The sequence below is a fragment of the Rhinatrema bivittatum genome, chromosome 4 (assembly GCF_901001135.1).
Source record: "Rhinatrema bivittatum chromosome 4, aRhiBiv1.1, whole genome shotgun sequence".
Classification (NCBI taxonomy): domain Eukaryota; kingdom Metazoa; phylum Chordata; class Amphibia; order Gymnophiona; family Rhinatrematidae; genus Rhinatrema; species Rhinatrema bivittatum.
The window spans coordinates 309,975,851-309,995,679 of NC_042618.1; positions in this window are offsets into that span (position 1 = coordinate 309,975,851).

Sequence of the window (19,829 nt, forward strand, 5' to 3'; positions counted from 1 at the left end):
ATTCTTGCAGCTGAGTTCTGTAGTATTTGTAGTGGCCTGATTGTGGTGTATGGTAAACCTAGGAAAAGTGTGTTACAGTAGTCTGTGCTAGCAAATATTAGTGCTTGTAGTACTGTGCGAAAGTGATCTTGAGTTAATAAGGGTTTTAGTCTTCTAAGGATCATTAGTTTGGCATAGCCTTATCTCACTTTTATTGATATGTGTTGCTTAAGGCTGAGTTCGGTGTCTATAATTACTCCTACCGTGTTTCCCCGAATATAAGACAGCGTCTTACTTTCTTTTTACCCCCAAAAGTCCCACTATGTCTTACTTTCAGGGTATGTCTTATATTGGAAAAAAAACCTGAGTGTTCAAAAAAAAATTATTTTTAAATACCTGTCGGAGGGCCGCGTGGGTCCAGGCGGCTGGCGGCGGGAGCCGGGTGGTCGCGTGTTAAATCTAGGCCGCGGGCGGGTGGGCGCTTGTTCCAGGCGGCGGCGGCGGGGGGGGGGGTGGACGCGCGTTAGTTCGAGACGGCCGGCGGGCGGTCGCGTGTTAAATCTAGGCCGGGTCGCACAGGCGCGCATTCATTCACTGCCGGTGGGGGCTGCCTCGGCAGCCCCCACCGGCAGTGAATGAATGCGCGCACAGGCCCACAGCGCCTGTGCGACCCCTGCGATTCGGCGCTGGGGGCTGCCGGTGGGGGCTGCGGCAGTGAATGAATTCATTCATCCAGGCGGAGGAGCCGGCTGCTTTCGCCGCTGCCGGCTGCTTTCGGCGCTCAAGGCAGTCACATGCTGCGTCACGGCATGTGACTGCCTTGAGCGCCGAAAGCAGCCGGCAGCGGCAGCCGAAAGCAGCCGGCAGCGGCGAAAGCAGCCGGCTCCTCCGCCTGGATGAATGAATTCATTCACTGCCACAGCCCCCACCGGCAGCCCCCAGCGCCGAATCGCAGGGGTCGCACAGGCGCTGTGGGCCTGTGCGCGCATTCATTCACTGCCGGTGGGGGCTGCCGAGGCAGCCCCCACCGGCAGTGAATGAATGCGCGCCTGTGCGACCCGGCCTAGATTTAACACGCGACCAGCCGCCGCCCGCCGCCCGTCTCGAACTAACGCGCGTCCACCCGCCGCTGCCGCCTGGAACAAGCGCCCACCCGCCCGCGGCCTAGATTTAACACGCGACCACCCGGCTCCCGCCGCCAGCCGCCTGGACCCACGCGGCCCTCCGACAGGTATTTAAAAATAATTTTTTTTTTAAATGACAGGTACGTCTTACTTTCGGGGGATGTGTTACATTAGCCGACCCCCCCTAAAATTCCCACTACGTCTTACTATCAGGGGTGTCTTACTATCGGGGAAACACGGTAGGTTTCTAGCCTGATTAGTTAGCTCGATTGTCTTGTCATTTTTAATTTTTATGGGATTTTCGATTCTTACAATGTTTTTTCGTTCAAGGTGTATAAATTCGCTTTTTTCTATGTTTATTACTAGTTCCATTTGGTTTAAAAGCTGTTTTATTAAGTCTATGTACATCATTGCAAAATTCAGTGTTTTCTCAGTTGATTCCTCTACTGGTAGAATCAGTTGAATGTCATCTGCATATATGAAGTGTATGATACTCGTGATTGCACCGGATCATCAAAAATATTTCTTTTGGATTTAAATTATTTCCTCACATTTCTTTGTTTACATTTTCTGTATATTAGGCCATATTAATCTGACTTCATCCATTAAACTGGCAGATAAACTGTTATTGGTCAAAGCTTTCCTCACAGCTCTATGTTTAATCTTAAATGGTTAGGTGTGTCTGGCCCAACCTTAGCAATCTGGAAAACATCTATGTTGGATCTATTTTTACTGGAACAAAATTCAAGGAAGTTGAGTTCGAAGAAAAAAACCAACTATTAGTTCAGCAGACTTGGGCTCTATTTTTTAACTCATCTTCAGAGCAGAAAAACAAAACACGCTAACTAGGCACATGGAAATGTTAACTACCACTGTTAGCTCAGTATTGATATTTTTTCCTTTTTCTTCCTTTTCTCATTGGATGGACTACAGCACGGACATGAAAAGTAATTTTGTAATTATTTGGGTGATCTACCACTGCCTATGTTTATATCTATATTTTTTATGTTATGCCATTTCTGTAATTGATTTGTTCATTCTGATCTGACTTGCTGTGATTTCATTGTGGCAAGGATGGGTTGGGGAGGGAGGGAAACTGGAGGGAAAGATGGTATGGGATGTCGGAAACTTGAGTGTTGGTCAGATTTAACAATTGTAATTTATTATCTGTCTTGACCTTTATAATGATGGTTGTAATACTGTTTGTTTGAATTGCTGGAAACAAAATTATTATTTAAAAAAAAGCATTTTCTGAGATCTGCATGCCCAGTCTCCTAATTTTGCAGGGTCCTCTTGCAATTTTTCACAATACTCTTATGATTAACTTTGAACACTTTTGTGTCATAGGCAAATCTGATCACTTTACTCATTGTTCCTATATGCAGGTCATTTATAAATATGTGAAAAGCCAGTGGTCCCAGGACAAATCCCTGGGACACTCCACTATTCCCCTTCTCACTGAGAAAGAAAAAAAGAGAGTAGGTCTAAATGATAAACTATCTTTAAACCAGTTCCTAATCCACAATAGGACACTGCCCCCTAACTCATGGCTTTTTAATTTTCTAAGAAGTCTCTCATGAGGTACTTTGTCAAATGCTTTCTGGAAATCCAGATACACTATCAACTGGCTCACCTTTATCCAAACGTTTATTTACACTCAAAAAACTATCAGGTTTTTAAGGCATAATTGCCTTGGTTAAATCCATGTTGGATTTGTCCCACTAAACTATGCCTATTTATATATTCAGCAATTTATTCTTAACGATTGTTTCTACCATTTTGCTTGGCACAGACTTCGGACTTGTCTGTAGTTTCCTGGATCACCCCTAGATCTCTTTTTAAAAATTGGTGTAACATTGTTTAAGGTACCTGAAGACTGGAGAGTTGCCAATTTTAATAATAGTTTACAAATTACCAAAAGCAGTTCTGCAATTTCATTTTTAAATTCTTTTAGCACGCTGGGATCTATACCATCCGGTCCAGGTGATTTGCTACTCTATAGTTTGTCAGTTTGCCCTAGTATATCTTCCAGGAACACTGAGATTTGTTTCAATTCTTCTGAAACATTACCTTTCTATATCATATCTGGCATGGGTATCTGTCTTAGATCTTCCTCAGTGAAGACTGAAGAAAATAATTCATTTATTCTTGCTGCTATGGTCTTTTCATACCTAGGTGTATTTTACCCCTTGATAATCTAATGGTCCAAAAGACTCCCTCACAGGCTTTTTACTTAAAAAATACCGTAAAAAGATTTTGTGCTTTTGTTTCCACAGCATGCTGCTTTTCAAATTCTCTGTTTGCCTTTGAAATCAATGCTTTGCATATAACTTGCCAGTGCTTAGGCTGTTTCCCGCTTTCTTCATTCAAATCTCTTTTCTATTTCTAAAAAAATGTTCTTTTAGCTATTATAGCCTGTCTCACCTCACTTTTAAATCATGTCAGTAGCCCTTTAGCCTTCCTTCTGATTGGAATACACCTGGTCTTCCAAGATGATATTTTAAGCAAGGTCCATGCCTGATAGAAACTGCAAATTTATGAATAGTTGTAATTATGTATTTTCCTTTTCATGTATGTTTTTATTGCTAATGTTTTAGATTTAATGTTTGTGATTATGGATGTTGTATGTAATCTGCACTGGACAGATATATAATTTGGAAGCAGCAGGATACAAGTTTTACATAAATTCTTACCCTTTGCAGCTGCTTCTTTCAGGTTTTACTTAACAGTATTCCTCATTTTATTACAGTCAACCTTTTTAAAGTTAAATGATATCACAGAAAATGTATTTACGGTCCTCCCACCAGTTATTAAGTTGAAGATGATCATGTTGTGATCACTATTACCAAGTGGTTCCAACACTGTTACCTCTCGCATCAAAACCTATGTTCCACTAAGGACTAGAAACATAGAAATGACAGCAGAAAAAGGCCAATCGGCCCATCTAGTCTGCCCAGCAAGCTCCCACACTTATCTGTTTCATCAACCACCAAGTTCAGGGTCCTTGTTGGTAACTGATTCAAATTTCCTGCCATCCCCGGTCATTGATGCAGAGAGTAATGTTGGGAGTTGAAACAAAGGTGAGCATAAGGCTTAATGGTTAAGGGTAGTAACCGTCGCATCAAACAAGTTACCCCAATGCTTGTTTACCCAGACTGCACAGATCAATGCGTTGTTGGACGTTGACTGAATGTAAATCCTGTTTTCCACATTTACCCTTGCCGTTGAAGCAGAGAGCAATGCTGTATAGGCATTCAGGCTTAATTGGTTTAGGGTAGTAACCGCCGTAATAAGCAAGCTACCCCATGCTTATTTGTTTACCCAGATTGTGAAGTTCAGTCTTTGTTGGTTGTTGTCTGAATGCAAATCCTGTTTTCCATATTTCCCCCTACCATTGAAGCAGAGAGCAACGCTGTATATTAGGGATGTGAATCGTTTTTCTGATTGAAAATATCGTACGATATTTTCAAAGTTGTCAGAAATCGGGGGCTCTCCGAAACTGATAGGAAAACCCCACAAAATTGTTCGTGGGGTTCTCTTATCGTTTTGGGGAGGGTGAGAAAAACGGCACACAAAAACAACCCCTAAACCCACCCGACCCTTTAAAACAGCTCTTAGCTTCACCCACCCTCCCGACCCTCCCCCCAAAACATTTTAAAATTACCTGGTGGTGCAGTGGGGGTCCCGGGAGCGATCTCCCGCTCTCGGGCCGTCGGCTGCCACTAATAAAAATGGCGCCGATAGCTCTTTGCCCTTACCATGTGACAGGGTATCCGTGCCATTGGCCAGCCGGTCACATGGTAGAAGTAATGGACGGCTGGCGCCATCTTTAAAAATGGCGCGGGCCATCCAGTGCTCCTACCATGTGACAGAAGCCAGCCAATGGCACGGATACCCTGTCACATGGTAAGGGCAAAGGGCCATCGGCACCATTTTTATTAGTGGCAGCCGGCGGCCTGAGAGTGGGAGATCGCTCCCGGGACCCCCCTGGACCACCAGGTAATTTAAAAACATTTTGGGGGGAGGGGGGAAGCTAAGGGAGCTGTTTTAAAGGGTCTGGTGGGTTTTTTGTTTATTGGCTCGGGCGCAGCCAATAAAAAAAACCCAATCGGGCCGCACGAAAAAAAATTCACGATGTGAATCGGAACCGATTCAGATTCACATCTCTACTGTATATGCATTCAAAGTGATGTATCAGGCTTAACTGGTTTAGGGTAGTAACCGCCGTAATAAGCAAGCTACCCCACGCTTATTTGTTTACCCAGATTGAGAAGTCCAGTCCTTGTTGGTTGTTGTCTGAATGTAAATCCTCTTTACCACATTTCCCCTTGCCGTTGAAGCAGAGAGCAATGTTGGAGTTGCATCAACCTTGCGAAGGCTTATTGAATAAGGGTAGTATTCACCAGGTAGTAGCCTCCACTCCAGTAATCCACCCCCAAGGCTCTACTCTTTATTCTCATGCTCTAGCCTTTATGGATCCACAGTGTTTATCCCATGCCCCTTTGAAATCCTTCACAGTTTTAGTCTTCACCACTTCCTCCGGAAGGGCATTCCAGGCATCCACCACCCTCTCCATGAAGAATTACTTCCTGACATTGGTTCTGAGTCTTCTCCCTGGAGCTTCAAATTGTGACCCCTAGTTCTACTGATTTTCTTCCAACGTAAAAGGTTTGTTGTTGACCATGGACCATTAAAACCTTTCAAGTATCAAAGTCTGTATCATATCACCCCTCCTTCTCCTCCTCTAGGTCTAAAATAGTTTTCCCTCTTGTTGGTTCTAGCACAAGTTACTCCATGAAGCAGTCATTTATTTCATCTAAGAACTTAACCTCTCTAGCATGTCCTGATGTGACATTCACCCTGTCAATACTGCAGTAATTGGAATCACCCATTATTACTGTGTTGCTGATTTTGTTACCTTCCCTAATTTATGTTAGCATTTCATTGTCTATCTGTTCATTCTGGCCAGGTGTATGATAATACATTCCAACTGCTATTTTATTCTCCTTTTCACTTTGAATTTCTATCCATAAAAATTCAACACTGAATTTTGTTTCCTGCAGAATTTTTATTCTGTTTGACTCAATGCCCTCCATAATATATAGTGCCACCCCTCCACCAATTTGATCCATCTTATCATTTTGACATTTGTATTCTGGTATCACAGTGTCCTATTGGTTATCCTTCCACCAGGCCTCTGAGTTGCCAATTATATCTACCCCTTCATTCAGTACTATACTCTCTAACTCTCCCATTTTATTTTTAAGACTTCTAGCATTCATATACAGACATTTCAAAGTATGTTTTTTGTGTTAAGAACCTGCTCATCAGTTGACAGAGATAAATTGAATCTTTCTGCTCTTTATTCTCTTTAAAGCCACTTGGTCCACATTAGCATCTATTGCAATCTCTCTACTGGGATGCCATAACTTCCCTGTTCTTCAAAGATCATTCTGAACCATGTGCTCCCGAGTGACTGTCAGCTTTCCACCATCAACCAGTTTAAAAGCTGGGCTATCTCCTTTTTAAAGATTAATGCCAGCAGCCTGGTTCCACTGTGGTTAGGTTGAAGCCCATCCTTTAGGAAAAGTCACCCCCTTTCCCCAAAATGATGTCCAAGTCCTATCAATTCTAAAACCCTCTTCCCTAAATCATCTTGAATATGTATAGTGAAGATGAAACCAGAGCCTAAGGCTCATTTACTCTTCATGCTGAAGCGATGGCTATAAGAAAAAGCACTTTCCTAATGAAAAACATCAAGTCCACAGCTTCAGACTGTTCAAACTGTGGTTTTATGAGTTGATCTAGGACTACATTGAGTCCAGGGCACTGGAATGTCTGCAATACCAAATCCTTTCATGAATTTAGATATTTAAAAAGGTAACTAGAAATCAAAGCCCCTTCCACCGCTTAGTGATATACCACAAGGGTGCTGAGTTGAACCTTGACTGAAGAAGCGTTAAGACCGGAGGACAAGAGAAATACAGATACAAGTCAAGTCCCTTGGCCCACAGAGCATATAATCCAGATTGCTGGGTCCACACCAAGTCAAAAACCTCTTCTTTTTTATAAGGTAGGATCTTCTGAGGGCTTTCAAGCTGAAATCACCATATACTCTCCACCTCCTTTGGAGGGAAAAAGGAAGAAACTACTTCATTCTTATCATCCATGTCATGAGGATCAGAGACAAAAGGTTAGGCCATCTTCCTATGATCTGAGAGTAAGATATCAGTGTGCACTCATATCATGGAGCGATATAGAGGCATTATGACATTTTCCATTTTATTAACCATTCCCTTTCTAATAATTCCTAACATTCTGTTTGCTTTTTTGACTGCTGCAGCACACTGAGCCAACAATTTTAAAGTATTATCCACTATGATACCTAGGTCTTTTTCCTGGGTGGTAGATCCTAATATGGAACCTAACATCATGTAACTACAGCAAGGGTTATTTTTCCCTATATGCAACACCTTATCACCAATCAATCGTCCAGGTATGGGAATCCACAGACTCCCACCCACAAGGATGTGCTGTCTCTAATGCAAAGCATTACGTGAACATCCTTGAGACCACCGGAGACCAAAGGGGAGGGTCTTACCTTGGTAGTACACATCCTATATCACAAACCTGAGAAACGTTTGATGGGTGGGATGAATGGGAGTGTGTGCCTTTCAGATCCAGAGAATACAACCTAAGCCATAGTTGAGTGAAAGAGAATTGTCTAAAGGGAGTTCATCTTGAATTTCTCTAGAGCCAGCAGCTTATTCAATCTTCGCGAGTCAAGTATAGGCCTTAAACCCCCTAACATCTTGGGGGATTTGAAAATATTGGAAATGGAACGTGACTATACTCTTGGGAAGGTACCAGTTCGACAGCCTTCTGAAGGAGTGACTATCTCCAAAAGCAGTTAGGAAGATCAAGAAGGATCAGAGTTGAAGACTGAAATCCACTGTCTAAAAAGGACAAGAGAAGAGTAAGAAGCAGCCATATTCCACAGTTTTCAGAATCCACCAGTCCTTGATTATCTACAGCCTTGTTGAAGGAAGGACTGAATCCAGACTGAAGCAGAAAGCCTGCAAGGGAGTCAGTTGGACCATTGGATGATCAAGGAGTTAAAGGGGCACTTAGAGATAGACCATGGTGGAAAATTTAAATGATTTCTTTGCTTCAGTGTTTACTGAAGAGGATATTGGAGAGATACCCATTCTGGAGAAGGTTTCATGGATGATGATTCACATCAACTGAACCAAATCAGAGTGAACCTTGAAGATGTGGTAGGCCTGATTGACAAACCAAAGAGTAGTAAATCAAATGGACCAAATGGTATACACCTCAGGGTTCTGAAAGAACTAAAAAATGACATTTCAGATCTATTAGTAAAAATTTGTAACCTGTCATTAAAATCATCCAATGTACCTGAAGATTGGAAGATGGCCAATGTAACCCCTATGTTTAAAAAGGGATCCAGGGGAGATCTTATGAGACTGGAAGATTGGGCTTCCAAATGACAGATGAAATTTAATGTGGACAAGTGCAAAGTGCTGCATATAGGGAAAAATAATCCTTGCTGTAGTTACACAATGTTAGGTTCTATCTTAGGAGTTACCATCCAGGAAAAAGATCTAGGCATCATAGTGGATAATACTTTGAAAATGTCAGCCAGTGTGCTGTGGCAATCAAAAAGCAAACAGAATGTTAGGAATTAAGAAAGGAATGGAAAATAAAACAGAGGATGTGATAATGTCTCTGTATCGCTCCATGGTGATACCACATCTTGAATACTGTATGCAGTTCTGGTCATCACATCTTAAAAAGGAAATAGCTGCACTGGAGAAAGTGCAGAGAAGGGCAACCAAAATAAGGGGTATGGAATGGCTGCCATATGAGGAAAGGCTAAAGAAGTTAAGGCTGTTCGGTTTAGAGAAGAGACAACTGAGGGGGGGAATATGATAGAAGTCTACAAAATCATGAAAGGACTTGAACCAGTTAATGTAAATTGATTTTTTACTCTCTCAGATTAAGCAAAATTGCTTACCTTGTAATAGGTGTTATCCCAGGACAGCAGGATGTAGTCCTCACATATGGGTGACGTCACTGACGGAGCCCTAAAGCGGGAAAGCTTTCTGTCAAAGTTTCTAGAAACTTTTGACTGGCCCTGTGAGGGCACTGAGCATGCCCAGCATGCCATGATATTCTCTGCCACAGGTGTCTCTCTTCAGTCTCGTATGTAACAAATGCGTTAGCAAAAATAAAATAAAAGGTATGAGGCCCAACTCCGCGGGGAGGCGGGTGGGTTCTGTGAGGACTACATCCTGCTGTCCTGGGATAACACCTATTACAAGGTAAGCAATTTTGATTTATCCCATGACAAGCAGGATGCTAGTCCTCACATATGGGTGATTAGCAAGCTAGAGGCGGAGTCATTTTGTATTGAGGCAACAGTGAAGTATTGTTGTTGAAATGAGTCAGCCGAAGATCATAGTAGGTTGTAGAAGGAGTTGGGATTAGACTGGGAACAAGTTCTTTAGGACAGATTGTCCATAGGATGAATCTGGTCTTCCTTGCTTGTCCAAACAGTAATGAGCTGCAAAGGTATGAAGAGAAGTCCATGTTGCTGCTTTACATATGTCAAGTATTGGCACTGAACGATAGTGTGCTACTGAAGTTGACATTGCTCTTACTGAGTGTGCTTTTACTCGCCCTTGGAGAGGAAGGCCTGCTTATTCATAACAAAATTGTATACAATCTACTAGCCAGTTGGATAGAGTATGTTTTCCCACTGGTTTACCTGGTTTGTTTGGGTCATAGGAAACAAAGAGCTGATTGGATTTCCTGTGGGCTGCAGTGCGGTTTAGATAAAAGAATAAAGCACGCTTACAGTCCAAGGTATGCAAGGCCCTTTTCTCCTTGATGAGAGTGAGGTCTTGGAAAGAATGTGGGTAAAACTATAGATTGGTTCAAGTGGAATTCCGTGACTATCTTGGGGAGCAATTTAGGATGAGTATGGAGAACCACTCTGTCATGTAAGAACTTAGTATAAGGTTCATATGTGACAAGTGCTTGCAACTCACTAACCCTTCTAGCTGATGTAATGGCTATGAGGAAAATAGTCTTCCATGTAAGAAATTTTAGCTCACTGGAATGTATGGGTTTAAAAGGAGAACGCATAAGTCTTGATAAAACCAAATTGAGATCCCATTGTGTGGCTGGTAGTCTAATTGGCGGTTTGAGGTGAGTTAAACCTCTCATAAACCTGCTGACAAGAGGTTGTGTAGAGATAGGTGCATCTGCTACCTGATTATGGTAAGCGGAGATTGCACTTAAATGTACTCTTACAGATGAAGTCTGGAGACCAGATTCTGAAAGATGGTACAAGTAGTCTAGTAAAGAATTTGTAGGGCAAGTGAAAGGATTGATGTTGTTTTGCTTGCACCACAAAGTGAATCTTTTCCATTTGGAAGCATAGTTGTTCCGTGTGGAAGGTTTACGTGAAGCTATAAGTACTTGAGATATATTGGATGAAAGATTGAGTGGTTGTAAGATCAAGCTTTCAACATCCATGCTGTCAGGGATAGGGATTGGAGGTTGGGATGGCGCAACCGACCCTGATCTTGAGTTATGAGAGTGGGAGCTACTCCCAGACGAATTGGATCCCTGACTGAGAGGTCTAGGAGTATGGGAAACCATACTTGTCGAGGCCAATATGGGGCTATGAGTATCATGGTCCCCTTGACATGTTGTAGCTTCACTAGAGTTTTGGTTATGAGCGGTATTGGAGGATACGCGTAGAGTAGGCCTGAGTTCCCAGGGCGAGCAAAGGCGTCCTTGGTTGGCCTGTTGTACAAGTTGTATAGGAAACAGTAGTTGTCCACTTTGTGATTCAGATGTGATGCAAAGAGGTCTACTGTTGGCTGTCCCCAACGTTGAAATATTCTGGTCACTACTGAGGGATCCAGGGACCATTCGTGTGGTTGGAATTGACGACTGAGTCTGTCCGCCACTACATTGTTAATGCCTGCCAGATAAGTGGCCTTGAGAAACATGGAGTTGTTCAGGGCCCAACCCCATATCTGAGCTGCCTCTTGACAAAGGAGGTACGAGCCTGTCCCTCCTTGTTTGTTGATGTACCACATGGCTACTGTGTTGTCCGTTTGGATCAGAACAGTCTTGTGTGTAAGGCAGTCCTTGAAAGCATGTAGAGCATAACGTATAGGTCGAAGTTCCAGGAAATTGATTTGAAATGTTGCTTCGAGCTTTGTCCAAGTTCCATGTGTTTGGAGATTGTCTAAATGAGCTCCCCAACCCAAGGTGGATGCATCTGTAGTTACAGTTACTTGTGGAACTGGTTGTTGAAAAGGTAGGCCCCTGCGCAAATTGTCCTTGTTCATCCACCATAGTAGAGAAGAATGTAGTTGGTGGGTTACTTGAATTTGAGTATGCAGTGGTTGAATGGCTTGGATCCATTGTGATCTTAAAGTCCATTGTGTTATTCTCATGGGTAAATGTGCCATGGGTGTAACGTGAACTGTAGAGGCCATGTGGCCTAGTAAAGTTAGAAACTGGTGAGCTGTTGCTTGTGTTTGTGAGCTGAGCCACGTTGCTAGCAGTGAGATTGTTTCTGCACGATCTTCTGGTAGAAAAGCTCTTGCGAGGTTGGTGTTCAAATCTGCTCCTATGAATTGAAGCAGCTGTAATGGTGTGAGATGGGATTTTTGATAATTGATCAGGAAACCCACTGAATGTAGTGTTGCAATTGTTTGATTGAGAGAAGCGAGAGCTCCTTGTAGAGATTGACTTCTGATGAGCCAGTCGTTCAGGTATGGGAAGACATGAGCACCTTGTTTGCGTAGATGTGCTGCTATGACTGCTAGACATTTTGTGAACTCTGAGTGCAGAGGCGAGTCCGAAAGGGAGTACTCTGTATTGGAAATGTTGATGACCCACTATGAAGCGCAGGTACTTGCGATGAGGAGGGTATACTGGGATGTGAGTATAAGCATCCTGAAGATCCAGAGAACAAAGCTAATCTCCTTGTTGAAGAAGAGGAAGCATGATGCCTAGGGAAACCATCCTGAATGTTTCTCTTTTTAGAAATTTGTTGAGATTTCTTAGGTCTAGGATGGGCCTTAGGCCTCCTGTTTTCTTTGGAATGAGGAAGTAACGGGAGTAGAATCCTCTTCCCTTCTGAGATTGGGGCACTAACTGTATTGCTCTGATTCTCAGAAGGGTGGATAATTCTGCTTGTAGAGGAATTAGTTGAGACTCTTGTTGTGGGAAGGCTCTCCGTGGAAATTCTGGTGGAATTGACAGGAAATTTAGTTTGTATCCCTGAGCAACTATAGAGAACACCCACTGGTCTGTTGTTATTGTTTTCCAGTGTGTGTAAAAATGGGATACTCTTCCACCCACTGGAAGTTGTGTGTGAGGGTTTAGAGGAGTGGCTTGTTCTCTGGGCGGTATCTCAAAACCCAGACGCAGGGCCTGTCTGAGGTGGAGGTTGAGTACGAGGTGCCCTGGGTTGTCTAGTTTGGGCACGTTGCTGTTGAGGCCTAGTAGACCTACCGCTAGATGTTTGGGAGTAGTATCTACGTGGCCTATAGTAAGGCCTCCTTGTTTCTCTGCGGGGAAGTCGTCTAGGAGGCTGTGTGGAAGGATCCTGAGGTATTTGGGACAGTTGACGTAATGTCGCTGTGTGATCCTTCAGTTGTTGGACTGCCTCTTGAACTTTTTCCCCAAATAGGTTATCTCCCTTGCATGGAAGATCAACAAGTTTTTCTTGGACCTCAGGCCTGAGGTCAGAGGCCTTGAGCCATGCATATCTGCGTGCAGCGATGCCCACAGCTGCAGTCCTGGAGGCAGTATCGAAACTGTCATAGGCCGCTCTTACTTCATGTTTACCTGCTTCCAGGCCTTTATGTATAATGGCTTGTGCAGGTTCTTGAAGCTGTTCAAGTAAAGATTTTGTAAATTCCTCCATCTGCTTCCATAAATTTCTCTGATACTGTGTCATGTACAGCTGGTATGCAGAGATTCTGGAATTTAGCATTGAAGATTGATAGATCTTTCTTCCCAAAGAATCAAGGAAGCGATGATCCTTGCCAGGTGGGGTGGAGGAATGAGGGCGGATCCTTTTTGACTTTTTCTGGGCAGATTCAACTACCACAGATTGATGTGGTAGTTGTGCCTTTTGGTACCCTGGAGCTGATTGTACCAAGTAAGATTAATCCAGCCTTTTGTTTACAGATGACACTGTGGATGGATGCTCCCAGATACGGTGTTGCAGGTCTAAGAGCACCTCGTGTATTGGGATGGCCAAAACTTGTTTGGGTGGATCCACAAACTGCAGGACTTCTAAAGTGTGTCGTCTTGAGTCTTGTTCTGCTTCCAATTTAAAAGGAATGGTGTCTGCCATATCTTGGATGAAATTGGAGAAAGACAGGTCTTCAGGTGGGGACTTCTTTCTGGGTTCTGGAGGTGAGGGATCCGACCTGAAGTCCTCAGAAGAGGATTCTGTATCTTGGCTATCCCAGGAATCCTTCCTGTCTGTGTGTTTTGTTGTGGATCTCGGTGGAAAATGTAGTCCTGATGGACCTGGTAATGGGTCATCAATAGGAGCAGATGGAAAAATATGCTCCTCAGGCTTTTTAGGTAAAGTGTCTATGACATCTTGGTACCTTTGAAGCAGACGCTGGAAGGATGGTAGGTCATGAACTTCAGTGTCTTCTATCTGTGTTGGCCTCGATGGAATTGAAATTGGTCTCGACGTCGAGAGTGGCCTTGTCGTTGGCGGCAGCATAGGCATCGACACGGGAGTAGTCGATGGCAGTTGTGCATATATGGATGTCGACGTGGTTATTATTCTTGGTGTCTACGTCGATTGCTCTAGTGTTCTCGGCGTCACTGTGGACACCGGCATTGGTGGTCTCACCGGCATCGGCAAGGTTGCCGGCATCGATGCTGGAAGCATCGGCATTGATGAGCCCGTCTGAATTAGCTGTTCCCTCAAAGCCTGTGATATCGCTTGTCTGATGATATCAGACAATTCCGGCGTTACAACTGATGGTACCAGAGCAGTTGTAAGCGGTGGCGAAGGCTGAGGCGTTGGATCTGCTGCAGGAGATCAAGTGTCGAGATCGGAGGATGAGGCCCAGACCCCGAGGTTTCCTCCGAGCGTGGCCGCTTTACCGTCGACAGATCCTGGGACGCGGGATTCAGTCGTCGATGACCTTCGATGTCGATGCCTATGTTTCGACTTTTGCAGGTCAACGGATTTCGATGTGGATGAGGACGATGAGTGATCCCCCGCCGGTCCCGGGGTGGATTTTTTAAGCAGCAAGCGCTTTGTCGCTCCAGCCAGAGATGATTTTGATGACGAAGGCGATGGAATTAACTGAAGATGGAACAAATGTTCCATCTTTTCCAGTCGAGACTTTCTTGTTTTCGGCGTCATCTCGGCACACTGCGGGCAATTTTTTACGTCATGATTTTCTCCAAGACATATCACGCACTCGAGATGCGGATCGGTAAGCGATATCTTACGGGCGCATACCGGGCATTTTTTAAAACCGGTAGCCATATTGCGATCGACGGCCGTCGAGGCAAAAACGGGAATTTGTGAGGAAAAATGTTTCTCCTAAGGAGAATAAAATGAGACCGAGGTACTCACCAGCCCGTGAAGAAAAAACCCCTTGAGAGAATTGTGATAGAGAATACCTGAGAATATGACTTAAGTCACCAAAGTATTGAGAAGTTCTCAATGGCTCCTACACGCGATGCGAACTGCAGCACGGAAAGACGAAGACTGAAGAAAGACACCTGTGGCAGAGAATATCATGGCATGCTGGGCATGCTCAGTGCCCTCACAGGGCCAGTCAAAAGTTTCTAGAAACTTTGACAGAAAGCTTTCCCGCTTTAGGGCTCCGTCAGTGACGTCACCCATATGTGAGGACTAGCATCCTGCTTGTCCTGGGATAATAGAAGGACCAGGGGGCACTCCATGAAGTTATCAAGTAGCTCATTTAAAACAAATCAAATAAATTATTTCACCCAGCAGTTAGTATAACTGGGTTTAAAAATGGTTTGGATAAGTTCCTAGAGGATAAATCCATAAACTGCTATGACAGTAATTAATCAGCAATAGTAACTTGTGATCTATCTAATGTTTGGGTACCTGCCAGGTACTTGTGACTTGGTTTGGCCACTGTTGGAAACAGGATACTGGCTTGATGGACCTTTGGTCTGATCCAGTATGCCATATCTTATGTTCCCCCCATTAGAGAAGATGGGAAGGCAGGTCTCAGAGTTGTCAAAAACTTGTGCCTGGCTTAGGCTGCATCTGCTGCTGAGCCTTGGGTTGACATCTTCCACTCTGCCAACCTCAAGCATGCAGCTTCTGTGGCTAAATAGTGGGAGGCGTTCGATGATACTGAAAAGGGCAGAAGGGACATCTCCGGAAGAATGGGCACTTATAACAGAAGTATTGTTATTGGACAGAGGCCAGTTTGCCTTCCACTACAGCTGATGACTCTAGGATTGATTGATGGTCAGTCATAGTCATTGTCTCCGAACAGATTGTATAGACAATCATGCATGTCCTCTCAAATGCTGCTGGCCCACAACCACACGAGCCTTCAGGCCTCTACAGAAGCCACCAAAGTCCAGGCCACAATATTAAAAGCTTTGTTTATGGAATGGATAAGGAGCTTCTCACATTTAAGAACATGCCATACTCTGTAAGACCAAGAGTCCATCAAGCCCAGCATCCTGTTTCCAACAGTGGCCAATCCAGGCCATGAGAACCTGGCAAGTACCCAAAAACTAAGTCTATTTCATGTTACCGTTGCTAGTTATAGCAGTGTCTATTTTCTAAGTCAACTTAATTAATAGCAGGTAATGGACTTCTTTTCCAAGAACTTATCCAATCCTTTTTAAACACAGCAACACCATCTGAACTAACCACATCCTCTGGCAACAAATTCCAGAGTTTAATTGTGCGTTGAGTGAAGAAGAACTTTCTTCGATTAGTTTTAAATGTGCAACATGCTAACTTCATAAAGTGCCCCCTAGTCTTTCTATTATCTGTTCTACTGCTCTGGCAGAAGTCTGCCTGTTCTGGGTCTGGTTTTAGCTTCTCAACACATTCATGCGAAAATTGCACCATGTAGAGCCGAGAGCCACAATTCACGTACAAAGCATGGAATCCTGGAAGATCTTCTCCCAAATGCATCCAATGCCTTCAGGTCCTTCGGCAAGGGCATATTAAATAGATCACAAGTGTACTTATTACATTTTAATACCAGTTCCACCAACACAAAATGGTACTGTAATTAGACCATCCCTATATTTCAAATGCAGATTTTGGGTCGCCAAAAGCAGAAGGTATCTGCTGCATCCTCATTTAAAAGTCTTAGAGAAGTCTGTGAACTGTGAGAACCACAGAATCCATTGGTGACTGAACTGAAGGAGCCCAAATACTTCAGTTCTTGGGTCTTTTTCTTTTCTCACACTATCAGAGTTTTGGCCAGCCTATCCAAGAACATGGAGTAGCAGAGATCCTCTGGAAGGGAGGTATGCCGTGGCTGGAATCAGATGGAGAGGTATGCTATAAGAGGTTCAGATACTCATAGCCCAGTACCCCACTGTGGAGCCTCCTCATCCCCCAACCATGAAGGAACACTAAGCTATGACCCAGACGATGATGATGCCAAGTGAAGTCAAGACCTCCACTAGTTTCTGGAGGAGAAACATCCATGAGAAACTCAGAACACATGGAGCCCACTTCTTCATCCTCCAATCCATCAAGGGATTACCCTGAAGGAGGAGAATCTACCATCTCATGGTGAGGACTAACTACCACTGCCGAAAACTCTTGAAATGAAGTATACTCAGGTATGGAACTTGGTGTAGCCTTTCTGTATGGAAAAATGTCCTCAATTTTGGATAGGAAAGGCTCTAATCACCCTCTTCTGTCTTCAGGGTTTAAGGAAGCAAAGAAATTCACCAGCTTTGATAACTAGGCTTCCACTGAACTGGAGTTGAAGACGCATCCTCTTCAGAAACCCAGATCGATTCATCCTCATTCAGGGCTGCCAGTAAAGCTAAAGAGGAAGTTGTTGCAAAAGTCACTCCAGTTGCAATGGTGGTTGGCCCTGAGATACTCCACACCAGCTGCATCAACTCCCAGACTAGCACCTCATTCCATAAACAGCACTGGTAGCTCCTTCTGCAACACTCTGACATATGTACCAAAGTGCTCTGCTCCAACCTGGTGGCACCACAATCTGCTGCGCTAAGCGTGTTGAGTGTGCCTTAGAATGCAAGGTCACACCAATGACAAGGACAGAGCCTTAATTGGCCCTGGGTTCAGATAAAACAGATGGCTTGACAACTTGGGATTCTTCCAAGCCATGAATGAATACAGCACCTGCACACCAATGAAGCTATTTCCCACATTTATGTGTTTATTTATTTAAAGATTTTATATACCGACATTAGTAGGGATCATCATACCGGTTTACATCTGAACTAAAAAGGTGGAAAAGTACATAAAACAGGTAAAGGGGGAAGGGAAATGAACAGAAAGAGGCCGAGTAGGGGCCGGAGACAATACAAAGAGGAATATAATGCAAATAAGTTATGTGCTACAAGCAACAAAATAAGAACAAAAACTTTTTACAGTGTTGAGGAGCCCACTCCAGCAAAACCCTGCTCTACCACCAATCATCCTTTAGCTGTGAGAGGTTGGCCTCAAAAGGGGCCTCCATGCACCTTTGGGGCTTTTTTCTGCACCTCCTCAGTCACTTCTGCACTATGTTTAACTCCTAGAGGCAAGTCTTAAGGTCAGTGTCATGGGGATTGGGGGAAAACTTCCCAACTGAACTTCTTGCACCAGGAACACATTTTTCCTCAACAAGAACTGGCTCCATTGCTTGGCCTCACACCAAGGCTTAGGATTCCGTGTGACGGCATCTTCCTTAGGGACTCTATGCAGGATGCAGTACTAGGGCTCTTCCAGGAGCCCTAGTACTGCATCCTGGTGGACATATGCATATGACCAAGCACATAACTGTAGCATAACTGGACTTGTGGTCTGGCCCAATAATCAATAGACTATGGACTATGTATCCATGATGGACATCCAGCATCCACAGATGCAGTCCTTAAATCTGCTTACTACAGGCTTTTTAACATTTGACCTCCCCGTGCCTTTCAACACCTATTTTCTAAACACAGATCTAGGTACATATATTTTAAACTTAAGTGTTTAAGCAGATGCTGAGGCAGCAGCAGAAAAACCTTGAAAGCAATGAGGCAGACACAGGTACTAGGACCTAGTTTAGAAAAAACAAATTCAAGAAAGAGACTGGATATATTTATGTGGTAGCTCAGATGAAGAAAGACCAAGGGTCATGCAGGAACTCCTGCATAAGTTCAGTAAAGTCTTTAATGAGCTCAGAGCTGGATCCATGACTTTTGGAAACTACATAAAAATTTCTAAACACAAATGAAATGTTTTTCCTTTGCAAAAATTATTTTACCAAAAACCTCTCAAATGGAACAAAAATATAACCACCTCAAAAGAATATCACAATGGACCCTATGAATATCAAATTATTATGAACAAAATAAATATGAAGATTTTACATGGATGCTTTATGCATCAGAAAACATTCATTGAAAACAACTGCATACAAAATTTTAGAAATCATTTACATATAATGAGTCTTGCCTAAGCTGGTGAAAGATTTTTAATATGCTTAAAAATTTACAATTCTAATAAAAGTTATACATTACGTGACAGAATCTTTTTGCTATATACAATGACTGTTCAAGGGATAATCTATATTATTTCAAATGCTGTTTAAGTCTCAATCCATAGAAATCTTGGCTTTAGATGCAGGATGCAAGTCTCCATAAATGCTTTGGCAGAGGAAATACAAGTCAGTTTTATAAAACCTACTTCAAAATGACTAGGTTTACAAAGCCAGCCATGTTTTGTAGGAAGATTTTTGACTTGAGATTTACAGTAGCAATCATGGAATAAATATACATTTATTTAATTTAAAAATATTTACATACCGCAAACAATAAGACATTTACATGTCCGTCTAGGCGGTTTACAAATATACACACATAAGTTAAAAAGTCAGGCACAACAAATTTACCTACGAAGGGAAAAATAGACAAACACAACTAATTTAAACATGATGGTCGAGCGGTATATTGTTAGTGTATTTAAGTTATATTGTATGCATCACTGAATAGATATGTCTTTAGCATTTTCTTAAATTCCTTACGGTTTGATGTAAGTCGGAAGTTTTTGGGGAGAGAATTCCATAAGATTGGACCGGCAACGGAAAAGGTTCTTTTGCGGATTAGGGCCAAGCTGACTGTTTTGACTGTTGGTACTTCTAGCAAACATTTGTCCATGGATCGTAGCTGTCTTGGGGGCTTGTATATGTGTAACATGGAGCAGAGCCAAACCGAGTCAACGTTATATAGCAGATTGTGGATGGTAGACAAGATTTTATATCTGATACGGTGAGTTATAGGGAGCCAGTGCAGTTGTTGTAAAATGGGTGTTATATGATCTTTACGTTATATTGTTCTTGTTGTAGCATTTTGAACGAGTTGCAATGGATATATTGATGATAATGGCAGTCCTAAATATGTGTTACAGTAATCTAAGTTTGTTAGAATTAGAGCTTGAACAATTGTCCGGAA